Source organism: Malaclemys terrapin, chromosome 4 (genome assembly GCF_027887155.1).
Source record: "Malaclemys terrapin pileata isolate rMalTer1 chromosome 4, rMalTer1.hap1, whole genome shotgun sequence".
Lineage (NCBI taxonomy): Eukaryota > Metazoa > Chordata > Testudines > Emydidae > Malaclemys > Malaclemys terrapin.
Window position 1 is genome coordinate 78,008,781 of NC_071508.1, and position 18,831 is coordinate 78,027,611.

The 18,831-nt window shown below is 36.6% G+C and overlaps 1 long non-coding RNA gene across 1 annotated transcript in view; it reads left to right on the forward strand.

Annotated features, from left to right (window-relative positions):
- Window positions 1–18,831, forward strand: part of LOC128837106 (uncharacterized) — a 77,295-nt gene that overhangs the window by 28,253 nt on the left and 30,211 nt on the right. Inside the window, exons 3-4 of the long non-coding RNA XR_008444891.1 lie at window positions 17,333–17,451; window positions 17,662–17,712. This is a non-coding gene — a long non-coding RNA (uncharacterized LOC128837106). The remainder of the gene's footprint in view (window positions 1–17,332; window positions 17,452–17,661; window positions 17,713–18,831) is intronic.

An 18,831-nucleotide genomic window follows, 5' to 3' on the forward strand; every position in this document is an offset into this window, starting at 1 on the left:
ACAGTTCAAAGTGAGCAAAATGCAGAAACAAACACCCAGCATGTCTGGTGAAAAGCAAATAAGCTGTTCAAAAGTATTTCCTTTTTAACAATCCAAGGTACAATACATAACACGGATAAGGAAGATTGTAAAAAACATTTTTTTTTACCTTAACTTGTATTCTTTCAAAAAACCCACAACTGTTAAATCTGTTTAAAATACTAGGGATTTTGTTTTGCCATAGGATAGAAAACTATATCAGATGGGCAGGCAGGCTGGCTGTAGGTGGACTAAAATACAGGGAGAGGAGTTCTTCACCAATGTAACTATGATGAAAAAGGGCCCAATACTGCAATGTGATGTGGGAGGAGCCTTTCACTCGCTGAAATCAATGGGGCACTGTATGGGTGCAGGGGGCCACTTGCATCATATCGCAAGACTGGGGCCACTGCAACTCACATGAATTCTCTTTACAAAACAACCACCAGTAACTCAGCAGCTAAGTTTCCTTTTATTCAGAGTGTCAGGATGGAGTCTATAAAGCAAACAATTTGAAAAACTGTCTTTAACAATAAACAAACAAACCCTGCATTTCCGAAAATCGTGCTGCTATGGGAAAAACACTAATCAATGCATTGCTATATGTACACTAGAATGTTTGCTATTTTCAGAGAAAAGTTAAAATTGAAAACTACAAACAGAAATATTGAAAATAAAGACCCAGATATTTGAAGTGTGGTAATAGCCAGAAAAGTAACTGTAAAAACAACTGCTGGAATTCATAGAGTTAATCTCCCTCAGAGTGAAATTCACCCTTGTGCAGAGAGTTGACCAAAAACCTATGCACTGTCCACTGGCTGGAAGCAATGCATAGTTCTTGTATGTTGGCCCTCTGCATAGAGGTGAATTTCACTCACAGTGATGCCTGCTTCAACTTTTCTTAGTTTTACAAGTCAGAAGATGACTTTTCAAATACTTGTGCCACCCCATGCTCAAACCCAAGATCTGACAATCAATCTTCATCCTTCTGCCACTTACAATATCAGAGATAATACAGAGTCTCTGTGCTCAGAACTTAGAAGATGATGCTGTTGATGTCATGCAAGGCAAAGTAGAAATGAGCTCTTGCTTTCATCTCTCTCTCTCTGAGGCTAATAGGCATAAATACTGTGGGCCAAATTCTGTGCTGGAGTAAATGAGAAAAACACCATTGAACTCAATAATCCATACCCATTTACAACAGCTGGAGGAGTTGGTCAAAGTTTGACAGTAAAATAACGAGATCTTTGCTTTTAAAATGCTTATTTTTTCTCCTGGTGATTAGTACAATATATCATATAACAAAAGTTTTACAGCTAAATCAACACATAGGGCTCAGCAATATTGCATAAGAAGGAGCCAGACGGTCACTTTTCAAACAGAACTGCACTTCAATGTAAAACTACACAAATATGAAGGTGAACAATATTTAGACCCCAATCCTCTGTGCAGGGAACTGCTACTGATTTCAGTGGGAGTGCCACATGGCCATCACTTACATGATCAGGTCCAGGGAGCACATACGTAAAGCCATGCATTGGTGTTTTTTAGCTGCTCAGTATCCATTGAATTTAATGTGAATAGTGCACCTGCCCTAAAACTAGTAATCACAACAGGCATTGGGTGATTTCATTTTTCAAAATGCTTTACAAATATTGACTAGCTCATCCTTACACTATCCCTATGGTGCGGGCAGGTAACTTACTATACACATTTTACAGTCAGGGACATTGAGGCATAGAGAAAGGATGTGATTTGCCCAAATCTGCCCAGTGAGTGAATAAGGGCCGAGCTAGGATTAAACCCCCCCCAAAAAACTCTGACTCTTTCTCCCGCCTGCTCTAACCAATGGGCTACAGGCCTTGGTTAAGTTATGGACTTATGAAAGGGGACTTGGGAATAAGAAGGCATTTGGTAAAAATGATTACTTAACACTTTGTGTCCAGGAACTTTTAAAGATGAGGATAATTCATCTGGGTAAGTAGTGAGACATTTTGCTCTACCATGAAAATTTGCAATATGGGATAAAATTAGCAACTCTATAGATCGTAACACCTGTAAAGTTGGACTCTTTTAAAACAGGATTTATTGGGCTCATAGATAATAGCAGCAACTTCCCATGTACAGAAACCCATTTCTAATTTAAATAACTGTCTCCATTAATGATTAATGGGCTGCAGAATTTGAGCTTGAAAAAATTTGCTTTGTTAGCAGTTACAGGGACATTAAAAAATCACTTGAAAACACTACCTTTTATTTATTAGTAATGCATTTTTTATTTCTATAAGTTAAAAATAGTAAAACCTATTAAATAAATTTTAAATAAGTTTCAGATTCTGTTTAAAGAAAAAGGTCCTTCTATATGAGGGCTGAAATCTTGTTGGCCACATTTCATAGAACTGTCGTAGATTCCAAGGCCAGACAGGATCATTGTGACCATCTAGTCTCACTTCCTGTATAGAACTTCCCCAAAATAATTCTTAGAACAGTATTTTTCAGCCTTTTTTCATTTGCAGACCCCTAAAAAAATTTGAATGGAGATGTGGATGCTTTGGAAATAGTTTGATTACCTCCAGGGCTCTGCGGACCACATTGAAAACCATTGTTTTAAGAGCATAGGTTTTAGAAAAACATCCAATCTTGATTTCAAAATTGTCAGTAATGAAGAATCCACAACCACCCTTGGTAAATTGTTCCAATAGTTAATTACTCTCAGTCTCACTGTTAAAAATGTACCCCTTATTTCCTGTCCGAATTTGTCTAACTTCAGCTTCCAGCCATTGGATCGTGTTATACCTTTCTCTGCTAGATTCAAAAGCCCATTCTTAAATATTTGTTCCCCATGTAGATATTTACAGTCTGTAATCAAGTCACCCCTTAACCTTCTCTCTATTAAGCTAAATAGATTGAGCTCTTTGAGTCTATCACTGGCATGTTTCTAATCCTTGAAGCATTCTCATGGCTCTTCTCTGAACTCCCAAAATTTAACAATGCCATTCTTGAATTGCAGACACCAGAATTGGACACAGTATTGCAGCAGCAGTTGCACTAGTGCCAAATACAGAGGTAAAATGACCTCTCTACACCTACTTGAGATTCCCCTGTTTATGTACCCAAGATTTCAGTCTGGAGTGACTGCTTATGGTTGGAAGTAGTGTGATTCCGATTGGAAATAGTAGCAGGCCCTCGTCTGTTGCAATAGTATCACATGATGACACAAGGTGTAGCCTCCCAGTGCTAAACACCTTGCGCTCACGCACAGCTGACTCAGATTCAAGGCTGATCAGCATCTCACAGGATCAGGCACGTAACTAGTACTTTTACTTCAAATGATGCTGGCGTAGCCTCTCCATAACAAAAAAAAACCTAATTAACCCTTCCCTGCCCAGTGCATTCCAAAATGCACAAATTGATTTTAGCAATTTGAAGAATTAGGAGAGGAGAGTTGGCTTTTTTTTTTATTATTCCCCACCTTGGTTTACCCGCTTTTGTGGAAAGGCAGGGGAGGTTTCATTGATTCTGTTAGTTTCCCCAAATTAGATATGATTTTGTTTCTATGGGACTCTCTTCTGCCAGCCCAAATCCCCAGCGTAAAACATTTAAAACCAAGTTTAATATTTTTGCTAGAGTTTAACAGCATTGAAGACAAAGACTGGAAAATTGTCATCAAAACTGACATCATGCATCTGTGTCCAACTTCTAGCCCAGCACAACTACATATTAGTAACTATGTTCCAAAAGAGGGCCTGATCCTGCAAACCCAGTGTTCATGGAACTCCCGTTGACATCACTGTCCGTGGCAATTGCATCACTATCACCCTCTATGTGGAGAGCTTGCAGGATTGGTCCCAAAATTCTCAGCCCTGCCCCTTTTTTAGTGGCCTAGACCCCGATCCCCAGCCGGGAGCTCTGCATGGGCAAACCCCTTATAGGATTGGGACCATAGTATGTTCTGGTCCTTTTCTGCCCTGTATTTTCCCAATCACAGAAGTCAGGGATACTTTATATGATACTATAGTTGCATTTCAAATAGAGGAGGTATATACATCCTCTGTACTATATAATATTTTCCCCAAAGTCTTTTGTCATATTAAAAATAATTTATACATCAAAACTAAGTTGGCTTTCTGCTTTTTACTGCAAGAAGCAAAGTATTTATTAACGGCTATTTTGGCTACAAACCCATAGTCACCAAGGTAGTGCTTATTCATATGAGTAATCTCAAGGAAGTCAATGGAAACACTTGCATAAATAAAGACTATTTGTAGGAGTACAGGTTTGCAGGATTGGGCCCCATAAGAACTGTCAGTAGATAATGCCTGCAGTGTTTCTTCTCATGATACCTGTGTTTTAAAGGCAACAAATCAAAAGCATGTTAAAAATCCAAATGCAGTTTTCAAATTGCAGTACTCATCAAAAAATATTTAGCTATTGAATTAGACAATCCAAATGTTTTTTTTAAAACGTATAGGGCAGTCATATATTTTTCTTAAAAGTTTCTGATCTGGCATAATCAGTTCTATAAAACTGAAAGGAGTCGTAAGGAAAAACAGCACGGCTCTACAGCTAAATAAATTGCACAAAGTTGTCTTTTTAAAAGGATACATATCAGTGATTAGCAATCAGAAAATGATACTTTGCAAATCTAACTCTGAAAGCAGCTTTATCTTCCAGGTGAGAGAAAACCAGAGCTAGCCAGAAGATTAAGGAAAGGTAATGAGATATATGTTCTGAGTCAGTTTGACAACATATAATACAGTGTAAATATTATTTGCATGTAACCATAAAAATCACATTTTAGACATTAAGTAGAATTTCATATGGGCCCTACCTTGTGATAAGTTAAGAACTGCACAATATGATGCTAAATTATGAAAGTATGACCCACTCAGATATCCCATGTAGATATAGAAATAGAGATTTGAGAAACATGTTTAGAACAGAGTTGAGGGTTTTTTGTTTGTTTTTGTATGTTCTTGTAAACAGAGGGAAAAATCAAAGATGTGATGTTATTTCCAATAGCCAAAGTCTTGCCTTAAAATTTTCTCCCTGTGCTGGGCTTTTCTCTTATAAAAAAAAGGATTAAATCAGTGCATACTATTGAAAGGTAGGCATGCCCAACTTTTAATAAAAGGATAAGATAAAACACATGAAACAAGTGAATTTTAAATTCCTGGGGCCCAATCCTGCTTCCATTGAAACTCCCTTAGATTTCAGTGGGAACTGGATTGGGCTCCTGGGTTTTATTTACTTTACTAACTATCCTATATTTTGCTAAAGAATAAACCTTCACTATTTCTTTAAAATAAAGGTGACAAAAATAGTAGATTAAATTTTAAACAAAGGAGAGTAGCAAATACTGTAAAAAGATAATTTGATGAAATGAATTCCGTTTTGTCTACTGTTTCTCAGTGTTTGCAAGATTTAAATGTTTTACATTTTTTATTTATCAGTTGTAGGATTTGAAACCAAAAAAACCTTTTTTAATTAATTCAGAAATCTGTTTTGGCAACTAGAACAAAGATGATCTATCTTCTGAATCTAAAACTTAGTTACTTAAGTGCTGATGTTTTAATGTTTTCAGTAGAAAAGAAAGCAGAGACAAATTTGGATCAAGAAAGAACTTCTTTTAATAAAATGTAGGAATCTGATCTTTCAGACATAATGTATATTTCCTTATTTGTATTTATGAGTTTGAACTTGTACTTTAGTAAGCACACTGTTTTAAAATAATAGGCAGATACAGTCTTCAAGGAGGGATAATTGGTAGGATTAAAGCTTACAATCTGTATAACGACAAAACATTTTGACCAGGGCAAACAGACAATTAACAGAAGTCAGTTTGTGGTTCATTCCCATCCTATGGAGTCCTTTAATTTATAGTAATGTGTATGTATTAAGGGATTAGAGGTTTTCCTACTTAATATTTTTATATACAAACTTTGTAATGGTCCTTCTCTTTTATCAAAATTGTTATTGACATTTCTAATGCAAAGCAAAATTAGCAATACGTTTGATCATAATTCACAAATACTTTCTTCTGAAGCAAAATTTTACTTTGATATTACTAAATATTCTTTTTCTAAAAAATGTTTTACTTTAGAAAATATTTTTTGAAAGTTGGAAGACTCTCTGAGCTCAAGCTTTTGCTACAATTGGAGTGTGACCCTTGTGCAAACTAGATATTTTCCATAATAATTAACAAAAAAAACTTCAGTTTGCATTGTTGCATTGTAGTGCTTTAGGAAAAAAAGATGTTAAGCAGTTTGTATGGACCCTGAGATTTTTTTAAAACATCTATTTTAATGACTTTTAAAATATTTAAAAAAAATTGGCTTTAAAAAAGTTAAAATATCATTTAAAAATATTGCATGTGTAGTTTACTTATAACTCTTTGAACAGTAAAGCAGTTCTCTTTGCATATAGTTATGCATAGTTATGCAAAACTAGTTGCATTAAACTGACTGAAAATGTAAGGTTACTTCAAACTTGCTTGTAAGTTTAACACAGACTCATTTAGCAAAGCAATAAACTAAATAAGTGTTTTGATTTGGAATAAACATTATCCAAAACATTTGAAGTAATTAATTGGCTATATATTGATCATGTGTTCAGGAACTATTTTTCATGTAAAGGCCATAGAATATTAACTAGTACATCCCTGTTTTGTTCTTAAATGTGTAATGTATAAGAAATATTGATTTTGTTTTGACGTAGAAGGAAATTACTGACAGCAGGAGGTAGACAACTATTTTGCACAGGTAACTTTGTATGGTTGGAGTTTTTAAGCATTTGCAGTAAGGAAAGGGGATTTAAAATAATAAAAAGATAACTTGCCTGAATCAAAATATTTTAAAATGTATAGAGTGAAACATTTGTGTGTGTGTGTGAGTGTGGCGGGAAAGGTGAGGGGGGAACAGCTTTCTCAATTTTGAATTTATGCTTGACTCTTAAAATTAGATTCAGTACCAGCAAGAGTATTGGTGCTACTGTTGCCGACACAAAACTAACTTTTGAAAGAATATTGATCAGTTACTTAAATGTAGTGGAGGATGCATTGTAGATTATATGATTTTATTTAATTAAATAAATCTAAATACTTACCTGTGGGGTGGGGGTGGGAAGTGTGCCTATATCAAAAGAAAATAATAGGAGGAATGAACACAAGAAAAGCTACTTTTGCAAGGGCAGTAATTTAATTATTCATACCTTTTAAATATATGTCTATATGCTTATCCCCACTTTAGTGATACTATAATCAGTATAATCCAGTTTGGCTTTACTGGGCACAAGGGTAGGAAGTTACCTGTAGCATGAGCTGATGGATGGTATGGAAAGAATCTGTACAATGTAGTAGTAGTAGTACATAAAGATAAATAACAGGAACAAAACCTCAATTTCTTTGGTTATAATTTCCAACTGTAACAACAACATAAATTTGAATTTGTTACATTTATAAACTGCAATTAAATATTGTACTTGCTACATCTTGAATTTAATGTCTCACAGAATAAGACCAGCATACATAGAAACCAGAACTCATGTGTTCATAACATGACTTATTCTTTAATTACTTATGAATAGTTTTTGGTGATGAATACATCCTTCAGTTTCATTTTCTTTAAATGTTTTTTCAAAATTGTGTATGGTTTTTGAGTTATTTAAATAAATTCAAAGCCTCTAGAGGGGCCATCCATGATGCTAATTTGTGTTTAATGCTACAAGAAAGTTTTCAGGGGGTTGATATTTCATATTGAAATGAGGCAAATGGTGAAGATGAAACTTACTTCAATAATTTAAAAATTCCTAATTATAAATAATTTCCTGGAAATTATTAGTTCTATAAAGTATGATTATAAATCTAAGACTTTGCATGAAGTTCTCCTATAGGACTTAATAAATGAGAGACCAAATCCTGCAATCAAAATTCATATTGATGATAATGGGATATTAGATGGAATAGAGATAGGACTGGAATCAAAATATCCAGAGTTATATCTACACATGTGGTTTAAATTTTGTTTTTCTTCTATTGTTGCCAAGGTTTCTATTCTGATTTCCTATATTAACTTCTCTCTGGTTTCCAATATTAATATGTATCTAGCAAAAAAAAAAACAGCTTTTTTTTCTGTGCTTTCTGAAAACTGTATCCTTCAGATGAGAATTTATCTTTTTACCTAAGATTAACTTCACGCTTTTATCCTCTCCCCACCCCCACCCCGGTATTTGGGAGATGTTAAAAACAGGCCCCAGATTAGTGTTTTTCCGCATCCCCATCAAATCTTCCCTTCCCGTGAAAAAAGATTTAAAGGGTAATATTAAAATTCTGCTAGTACTATACATTTTAACCTAAAATACATCAATAATTAAATCCCTATCACTGAAAAACTTCCCATTAAATTGGGTTCAGGGTTTATCAAAGTTTTTTTTAACCAGTAGTTTTGGTTGGAAATTAACTCTTACTTTCACTGATCACTGCATTGTAGCCATGTGCACGTGTATCCAAATGCTGCTACAATGGCCAGGTTTCATCTTTTTAAGATTTAAAGCAGGCACCCAAATTAACTTCATCACTGTTCTATTATTATAATATGGTAAATCATGACGTAGGGACATATGAAGAGTGAGGTGGGACTCCATGTGCAAGGGCATCTAGTGAGAATTGAAAGGGAAGCTTTCAGAGAACAATGTGTTTAGATTAAATTAGTTCAAAGTCTTTTTGTAACTGCAGTGTTGATGATTTTGAGTCTCAATTCATATAAAATTCTCTCTCCATAGACATGGAATGTATATACAGCCTTGTCTGTAATAATCCAGCCAAATGATTTTCTGTGATCACTAGGCCCATATGGAACCACTGTTTGGTTATACTGCATGGTTTAAAATGGAGTTTGGATCAGATGCATTGATGAAGTGGCATATGGTGTATATGCTCTAATTCTAGACATGGACCTGAGACAAATCCCCAGAATTGATCTGTCCTGAACATGATGGGTTCAAAATCCACAAATTCTTGCCTAATCTTCAGGGTGTTCTGATGAGGCCATTTATAAAGATAGGTTAAAGATGCAAGCTCTGACGTAAGGTTTTGGGTTGGGCCTATCTCTGTTAAAGTCTCATAAATACATTCTAGTGCACAATATGGTGAGTTTCAATCTAACTGATTCCCAGCAGAATATTTGAGTTACTGTATACTACAGCACAGAGAGAGGTCTATTTATAAGTTCACTGAATATACTGTTTGATTATACTGCCTGTGGTATGTGAATAGAGCTATAGCTTTAGGTAGATAGATCTACTCTTATTCCCCCCCGCCCCATTCCACATAAACTAGAGAGTCACACACTTTGTTGCTTCGGTAGACTGAGTTCATGCACACACCAGAGGCTCCTTGCATCCCTCCATTCTCCCCCAGAAGCTCCCTGTGTGCCACCCTCCAGCCCCCTCTACTTCAGGCAGGGCCGGCTCCAGCATTTCTGCCACCCCAAGCAAAAAAAAAAAAAAGCCGCGATGGGCAGCGACAGTTCAGCGGCAGGTCCTTCACTCCTAGAGGGAATGAGGGACCTGCTGCCCCCGAATTGCCGCAGGTGCCACCCCTCTCCCTTGGCTGCCCCAAGCACCTGCTTGTTAAGCACCTGGAGATGGCCCTGACTTCAGGAACTCCTTGTAACCTCCCCCAAGACCCTCCCTTATGCCAGGGGTTCTGTGCCCCCTCTCATTCCCCCATACTTTAAACAGTATTGGGATGATGGGCACAGCTGAGATGGGGGTATGGTGTTAATGGTTGCTATCAACCTGTTCTTTGATTTATAGACAATTACAGACCCGTTCGAAGCTTCTGGGTTGCTTACCAGATGCTAGGGGCTTTGAGTCTCTCCTATTTCCCCCTTCTGGTTTTTCAAATTTCACCAAAATCAATAAGGTTCTGCCTATTGATGCCTACAGTGTCCACCGAAATTTTGGAATTTATCAGATATGGCATTCAAAAATTATTGCATAACAGATAGGCAGACAAACAGAGAAATCCCGTCAAGTTGAATGTAAGGCCTCACAAACTCAGCCAACAATAAGGTAATGAGGACAATATTGCTGTGCATCTGGGCATAATTTAAGGAGGGCAGAATGTAGCTCCAACTGGGAATGTGAAACATAAAACCTTCCTTTGTGTTGCTCTGTGCACATTAAAGATCTTTACATTGTGCTTATTTATGTAATAAAAATTATTGAGCTGATCTGGAATTCTTCAAGTTGAATGAGGAGAAACCACTTCCACATGGTTTGACCTTCCGTGATAGGTAGCTGTGCTCCTTCCTGAACTACGGAGGACAAAAGCAGTTATAACACTAATAATGGGAGGAAGACAGACACAGTACGAAATGGGTTGCCTTTAACTGCCACACTGAAGATGGCCATGCCAATTTTCATTGTGTTGCAGTGAGATAAATGTGTAGGCCCAGAACTACCACTTGCAGCTGATGCAGATAAAGTTCATCAGTGGGGTGGCACCAGAAGTCAGGGCCAAATTTTCTTCTCAGATGCACGAGTGACTCCCATTTACTTCAGTGAGAGTTACACATGGGCAGTTAGCCTATTACACAGTTATGGGGGAAAGTCCTATGGAATCTGATGAAGAATGATAACCTTTCTATGGAATTTTTTAATTAGCACATAGAATTCTATAGCAGAGATCCAATCTCTATTAAATTGTTTAGGATATCTTAAAAATTCTATAGAAAGGACCTAATTCTCTGTAAAATTCTATAAGATTTTTAGAGTAGTTTCTATAGAACCCTATTTAATTTCTGTGGAAAAAACCCTGAGTCACACCGGGCATTTCTGTGGAAATGGAGCATTTCATTTTATCATCAACAGATTCTATTGTATTCTGTCCCATTCTTCTTAAGTTCTCATGCCATGCATATCGCTGTGCTCTCTAAAGGCCCATCAGTGATGACAAGATCAGAGTGCTTATAGTGGTTGGGAACAGTAAGACTTTATTGGCCAGGAAAGAGGCTGTTTGGTTTGAGTATGGACCGTCTCTCTCCTGATACGGCTGAGTTTAACTCAAGCACTTCTGTTAACAATTCATAAATGTGCCCACTCTTGAGGACCAAATACAAGGTGTTTTCAGTGTGGTACTCGCAGATATGGAAACAACTTGTTTTGATGCTCCCCATAGTTCAATGGTACTGACCTTCAGGGTGGTACAAGACATATCTTTATGATCAAGTATTTTTTGACTAGGTACCAATGCTGGGATATTTACTATGCTCTTTTGTCCTGGTAAAGGAAAGGGGATGTTTTGTATTGTCTGTTGTGGGCAGTTTAAATTAATGTGTGAGTTTAATTTATGCTATTCTCCCAGATGCCACAGTAAAGGGCAAATAAAAATAAGAAATAACTAAATTAAATTTCTCTCGGGTTCACGTATTGAAGAATAGCATATTAGCTCCCCTGAAATGCAGAGGATCAGTAGAACTTTTTATGGCAGCTAGCAGACAGCTACATTAAAAAGTTAGACTTTTTTCTGGTAGTTGTAACTAACATCCGCATGAACATGGGACTTATAATCATGGGTGAAGCTGAAGGCTGTATGAAAGTAGTCTAAATAGAGGAAGGAAGGAGGGCTATTGGACATATCTTCTTGTCTGAAGAGGTCAGTCACTCAAGAAGGTATTGGGCAAGCTCATCAAATAACCCCTTACAAGCAAAAATAAATGTCATGATATATTTTGAGATGATGGGAGCCTGCATGATTGTAAGACATATTGAACATGTCTTCCAGATAAGATGACCTTAGAACAACTCCTTCCTGTTCTCCCATTTATAGCTCATTTTGAAGAGTTGATGCTTTTGGACTATGAATTTTAGTTGTGGAAATTAATGGTTATATGCACGGGAGGCCTAATCATTAAATGGTGCTCTGATAATTGATCAAGTCAACCATAGCAACTGTCACTTCGGCAATAAGTTGACCTTTTTTCTTGTCTGATGTGATGGCATAGATTAGCTACCCAGGTGCCTTAGTCATTTGGTTCTTCTACCATAACCAGGAAGCACTTGAGGTATTCCGTTCTTTTTAAGGCATCGAATGCTGTTTATGAATGACAGTCCATTTGGGTAGTGGATTTAAAATTACTGCCAGGTGATGAATTAGCTAGTAACGTGATATTTTTAGAATAGGCTGAAACCCATTTCTACTGAATTTGGACGTAGTGAAACTCCACTAGTGAAGTGGTGAAAGTCCTACATAATTTCATGGCAATGTAATGACAGTTCTGGATATATGCAGTGTTGTTGTAGCTGTGTTGGTCCCAGGATATTAAGGAGACAAGGTGGATAAGGTAATATATTTTATTGGACCAACTTCTGTTAGTGAGAGAGACACACTTTCAAGCTACACAGAGTTCTTCTGGGAAACTAGCTCCCAGATCTGAAAAAGAGCTCCATGTAAGCTCGAAAGTTTGTCTCTCTCACCAATAGTTCTGGTTATAATCACTTTCCATTTAGAGTGAAACTGTTCTGGGAGGGGAAATTTAAAAAAAGACTTCAGTGTGAAAGGAGCCTCCATGCTGGTGTGTTTACTTTAAAGAAATAGTGTTACAATGTCTGAACAAACATTTTATTTTTACAATGAAAACTGTCTTAGCTACCTACCCAAGAGATCAACATATCTTGGTCGCTTAGTAGAGGCTTGTCTTTGAGTAAAGGTTAAACAAGAGTGTACTGGAAATCTTATGGGCTATTTTACAGTGGTTGCTTGCATTAGGGGCTGACCTACTGGAAGAGAATCTTTGCCACTAGTGCATGTATGTATTCAGTATGTTGTGTGTCAACTGCACCTGTCTCGGTTCCTGTGCATATAATATATCTCAGAATAGGCAGTAGGGTAGGGTGTTGGCACATCCTACCCTACTCAGGGTAGAGGAGATAGTGGAGACCCCCATAGTGATTTGAGTTGCTGCCTCCCCTTACACATGAGCAAGGAGTCTATATTTATAATCTCCCACTCTTGTGCTTGTCATTATGTATTAAATGCATTTGGCCATTGGGCTAGGGATGTGATCCTTGCTTAAGGTACAAGAAGTGCTCCCTTCGAATCCCAGTCAAGAGAGCACAGATTCTTGTATATTTAAGGTGTATTCAAACATGAAGCTGGGCATCAACAAACCCAGATTGTATTCCTAATTCTGCCACACACTGTTTGACTTCTCCACATCCCTGTGCCCCAGTTACCCTACCTATATAATGGGGATAGCAACTACTATTATTGTTATTTATCTCTTTATTATACAGCACCAGAAATGTGCATGACATCTTACAAAACAAATAAATCAGGAGTACTATTCTTGCGGAGGAAGGGCTGGAGGGCCAGCTCCAAGTGTGCTAACCTCTCACACTGTTGGAGCAGTGACCAGGAGACAGTTTCAGAACATTTGCAACCTTGAGGAGACATTATCCAGCTTCATGTTCCAAAGTCCTCATGAGGCCTCTGATATAGCAATGCAAGCCACCTTAAAAAGTGTTCTCTTCTACTTACTTTTAGGAGTTTGTATGTTTAAATAAAATATGTTTAAAAAGGGGGAAGGTCATGTTCATAACTCCTTCTACCACCCCCCCCCCACATATGATATTTAGAATGGATTAGTCCATTGATGAGAGTTGTTACGAAGCCTCTATTTTTAATATGTGAAGGTAAGGAATGTTCATCGAGCTTAAAATGATCAAATTACTTAATTTAATATAAACATTTATATTATATATTTATATAAAAAGAGCCAGTTGGTAAAACACAGGATAGAATGTGCCAGATAGAAAATTAATGTCTAGTAGTACTGTAAAAGTTGCAGTTAGAAGCAGATCTAAGATATTAAATGCTTTGTTTTAAGCAACCATTTTAGTATCCTCATGCATTTTCCTGTAATCATTTCCCTGTCTGTTAAAACTCACAGCTAGGTGACTGATAATTGCTGGTTTTCTTGAGTGGTTGTTTAAAACAAGTTTTATTGTGTATACAGAAACTTAACAAAATTCAGGAACTCTGCTGCCAATTGTAAACCCAATGGAACTTTCTTATAACAAAGTCTTCTTTACAGAACAACATCACAGTGGGTAAAATTCACCACTAGATGTGCAAGGTGCAGAGGGCCAGCACAAGGCCTTGGCACCACTTAAGTTCCACTTTTACACAATTTTGAGGGTTTAAGTAGGACTTATATGATGGATAAACTTTGAACAGGACCTCTGCAAAAGCTAAATTTCATCGTATAATAGGCACGTGAATATACTCAGAATTGCAATGTGCATGTTGCGATGTGAAATAATTTGGTACTTTGATTATGGTTCATTAAAAACCCTTTCACTTGATCCCAGTTCATTAGAACTCTGTTCCATTGCAAGGCAGATTTACCAAGTTAGCATGTAGCTAACTTTAAACACACGAGTAATTTCATTGAAATCAATGGGTCAATTTACATGCTTAAAGTTAGGAACATCCTTACGTACTTTGCTGAATTATGACCTAAAATGCACAAAATATCTGACTGGGGATATGGGGGAGAATGGAGGGGGAAAAAAGCAATCTGGGGAAGCTGTTCATTTCTAGATGTATGAGGTGATAATAAGAGCCAATAGAGTGTTGTACCTAGGTCTGCTCTAATACAAATAAAGAGAGTGTCTGTGAGCTGGGGGAGGAGGGTGTTCAAAATGTAATTCTCCATTTTCATACATCTTTAATATTAGGAAATGTAAATAATATAATAAATAAAACCCAGATTCAGATCCTCTCACAGGGGGTGCGTACTGAAGCTTTTATGAACATTAGGTGTGCAAATAGGATGATAATTAACTTAACTGGCTAATGACAGCCTCTGAATATGCTTGTGGGACATTGGCTTTGTCAAAAAGAAGCATGAATAGGTATATGCTGTATGGTACCTATAAGAACCTGAATCTTTTCCATTAAGTCTCAGTGTGGTACAGCAACCCCTATATCTACACAGATATAAATTGCACGGTTTAGGTAGCTGAGGGAAGATTTTCATTGAATTTTCATTGTGTGTGTGTGCACTTGCATATATATATATATGCATATGTGTGTTTACCAATGTGGTTTTGGGGCCTACACCGTAAAAAGGGAGGAACAACCAGCAAAAAGGAAAGAAAGATATATTTTGAAAATATAAATAAAAACTAATGTTTTTTCTGCATTTGATAATCTCAGTTTCTGAAAAGATTGAGGTTGATCCTGAAGCGATGAGGATTACGTATATGATTTGGGAGATTTAGGGAAACAACATCCTGGTGAAAGACAATAAAGTTTCTATATCTGTTGGACAGTCACATATAACGTGGCTGGCACAAGCACAAGAAGTAGCTATTCATAGTTGGTAGAAGTGAGATGTAATGTTTTCCCCCATCACAAACCATGGGGGACTGACTTGCTCTAATTTCACATGGGCAATGTCAGGGGGGCATTTATCAGTTAAAAGTGCATGAAAAGGGAAAATAGGAACTCTTATGTTTTGAAAAGGAAAATAAGTTCAACTGAGCATTAAGTTTTATGAGCAGGTGATTAGTTTACATGTGGAATTATTTTGCTGCATATAATAGATGTAGAGACCTGATGCTGCTGCCAGTGAAGTTTATGGCACTATTCCTGTTGAATTCTATGGGCAAAGGAGCAGGTCAGAGGTTGAAGTATGATATGTGAAAGCCAAAACATCACTTCCCAGGGATGCAGTTGATTACTTTTAGCCCCCAAAGTTATGTTTTCCTAATGTCCTATATTATGGATGGAAATGTTTTTGCAATGTTTTGTTCACATTTAAATGGAATTGACTCGTTTTAAAACTGAAACATTCCCCTGCAGTATTGTTGAACCCCCAAAATAAAAACTTTATGCCAGTGCAAAAAAGTGAAACTGACTAGCAGCTAAAGTGAAACCAAACAGGCTACTTTCACTCTCCCAGATATTTAAAATGCTAAACAAGTAAATCTTAAGCAGGTAATGGTGAAAAGAAAATCAGATTTTTAAAATCCCCTTTGCTTTTAGTAATTTTAAAAGTGTAACTAGTGACCCCGGTAACATATTCCTCCCCCTCCCCGTCTTCCCAACAGTAGTTTGTGGATAGTATCTCTTTAAAACATTAGGTTCAATAATGAACACCATATTGTCTGTGATGTTAATATTACATATTAATATGTAATAAACATATTGTATGTTTTATGTTCCTAAGGCATCTCCTGATGTCACCCCTTTTTCCCTTTCCTGCCTTGCACCACAGGTTCCCCAGCCATTCAAATCAGAACCATGGTAAGAGGAAATACTAGATCAGGAAAGGATTTACCTTGTGCCAGAAGGATATGGGTTCTTATAATCAACAGGTAGCTAGAGAGGAAAAATATTTACCTTGACAATAACATGTGAAGTAGGTGGTAGAGGGCATTTTATCTGTCAAAACCAAAAACGAGAGATACTGTAGCAAATGGGGGAGAGACACTCAATTCTTCCTGTTTGGCTTAATAGGATCAGGAGGAGACATATGTATAGAAAAGTGGTCAAATATCAAATGTGGAGGGGAAAAAGGTGTGTGTGTGGCAGGGGAGAAAATAGTTTAGGTTTGCTAACATTTGTTCCAAATGTTGCCTTAGTTTGCACTGGCCAATACCTATGAAATAAAGCATATCAGTCTTTCGAGATCCTTGACGTTTGGGAAAGGAAAATGTAAATGAAAAGACAGTCACCCACATAGGCTGAGAGATAATAAAGCATTGAAAGATGGAAGAAGTGATTTAAAAAAAATTAAGTCTAGCTGCAAATCTTGCATCCTATGTTTATTTTATTTTAAATTGTGACTTACTTAGGTTTGTAAAATTATATCCTGAAATTAGGACATTTGAGAACCTTAGTGCACTGTAGATTTCAAACACACTGGCTTCAATATTTGTCCTTTCCTGTTTGTTTTTAAATGTTAAATGCAAAAAAAAATAATAATAAAGCATGAAAATAGTGCATAACTGGTGATTTTAGTTGTGAACGTCCTTGCGGGTGAGAGAGGTATACAAATGTCTCAAAGCTATAGGCTGGGACAAATTGTACATCGTAATATATGAATGCAAATCACAGAAAAACAGATAAAGGAAAGGGGAATAATACAGTACCTATCTAGGAAGTTGTTCAAGGGTTAGAACAGGGAAAGGAAAGATTGCAGTGGAAGGAAATATCCCACACCTCCCTCTCTACAAAGAAATCACTAGTTGCAAATATTATTTTGAAATGCATTTAAAATAAATAGAATTTTTCTTTTTTAAGATAAAGGGATGGCGTGATATCTGACGTTAACGATGCAGATGAAGTGCTGCATGCAGAAATGTACAGGCATCCACATATGACTAAATAGGTTCAGGAGTTGTGGAACTTCTCTTGCACAGGTATGGAGATAATATTTAAAATTTGCATCAGACTAATCAGAACCATTCTTTCACGGCCTTAATTAAAATGTAATCATGGCTTTAAAAATGCTTTTCAGGCCAAGAGATATGAGGCCTCATGAAGGCCAGATAACTTGAATGAATTTTATTGACTATCCCAAAAGGGGCTGGACACCCATTAATTTCACCCTGTTCTCTCTTATTTTGTAGGGAATGTGGAAAAGCTGCTGTTCTGGACAGAATGAAGACCAGCCAAGGGAGGTGAGCACCAGTTCTCATGTAAGGTACTACTTGTTACTGATGGGTTTTTACATAGAGAGAAAATAGCATTTCTGTGAGGGTTAAATAATACCTGACCCTCCAGACTTTCTGATTTTGCAGTTTACTGGTGACATTTCATAGAAATCCAAATATTTTTGTGTGTGTATGTGGGGGGGGGGGTGTTAAAATGCTGCAAAGCAGACAAATTAATATGAAGTACTTCAGACGTCTGATCAGTTACACAAAAGCAGCAAGGAAGGTAGCATCGTACTGGATTTCCCTGTAAAAGCATGTGAATAATATATGGTTATAAGAAGATGGCTTAATACTTTAAAACTGCGTGTGTTCAAGCCCAGATCACATTAGAATACAAAATAAATTCCTGATGAAAGATGCATTCTTCTTTTGTGGTTAGGTTAGAAAAAATATTTAAAAATTAGTTCTTCCCAAATCTCTGTAATTTTCCTATATTGACAAATACATTTGATGTGCTAAACATTTAAAAATAGTCTGTTTAGGTTAACTGGAAGGAAAGATCTTTATCTTAAAAGCAGCCCAGTTAATTAAAATTAACTGGGAGTTTGTGAGTAGCATAAAGCGCTAGACAGGATGATTTTGGGTAAAAGTGGTTCCTTGAGGCCAAATTTGTCAATAAGAAAGCCTCTTTATAAGGGAGGACTCTATATTCATGAACTATTTTCTGGTTTTGATAATCATATCATATAACATTAATATCAGGGAGAGGAGTTGTGTTAATATGTTAGACGTTCTATTGTATTACAATAGTTCACTTGATCTTTCTATTTTGGACAATTTATTCCACTCTGATAATTCAGAGACATGAATACAGTATATTTCATTTACCAAAATTGGGAGTTTGTGGCATTAAAAAAAAGATTTAAAATGATTAGAAATCTATAAAATCCATCATGTTATTCTGAAGCCTTTAAAAGGCAAAATCCAAACAAAAATATTGTCATTGGTAAAATATACAATATCTGAAAGCAATAGAAATTGTTCTTACGAGAGTTTTGAAACAAATAATACATTGAGATAGGTAGTTAGGGTTTTGCAGCATTTTTTCTTCCCCCAGCCTCCCTCTCTCTCTGTAAGGGAAAA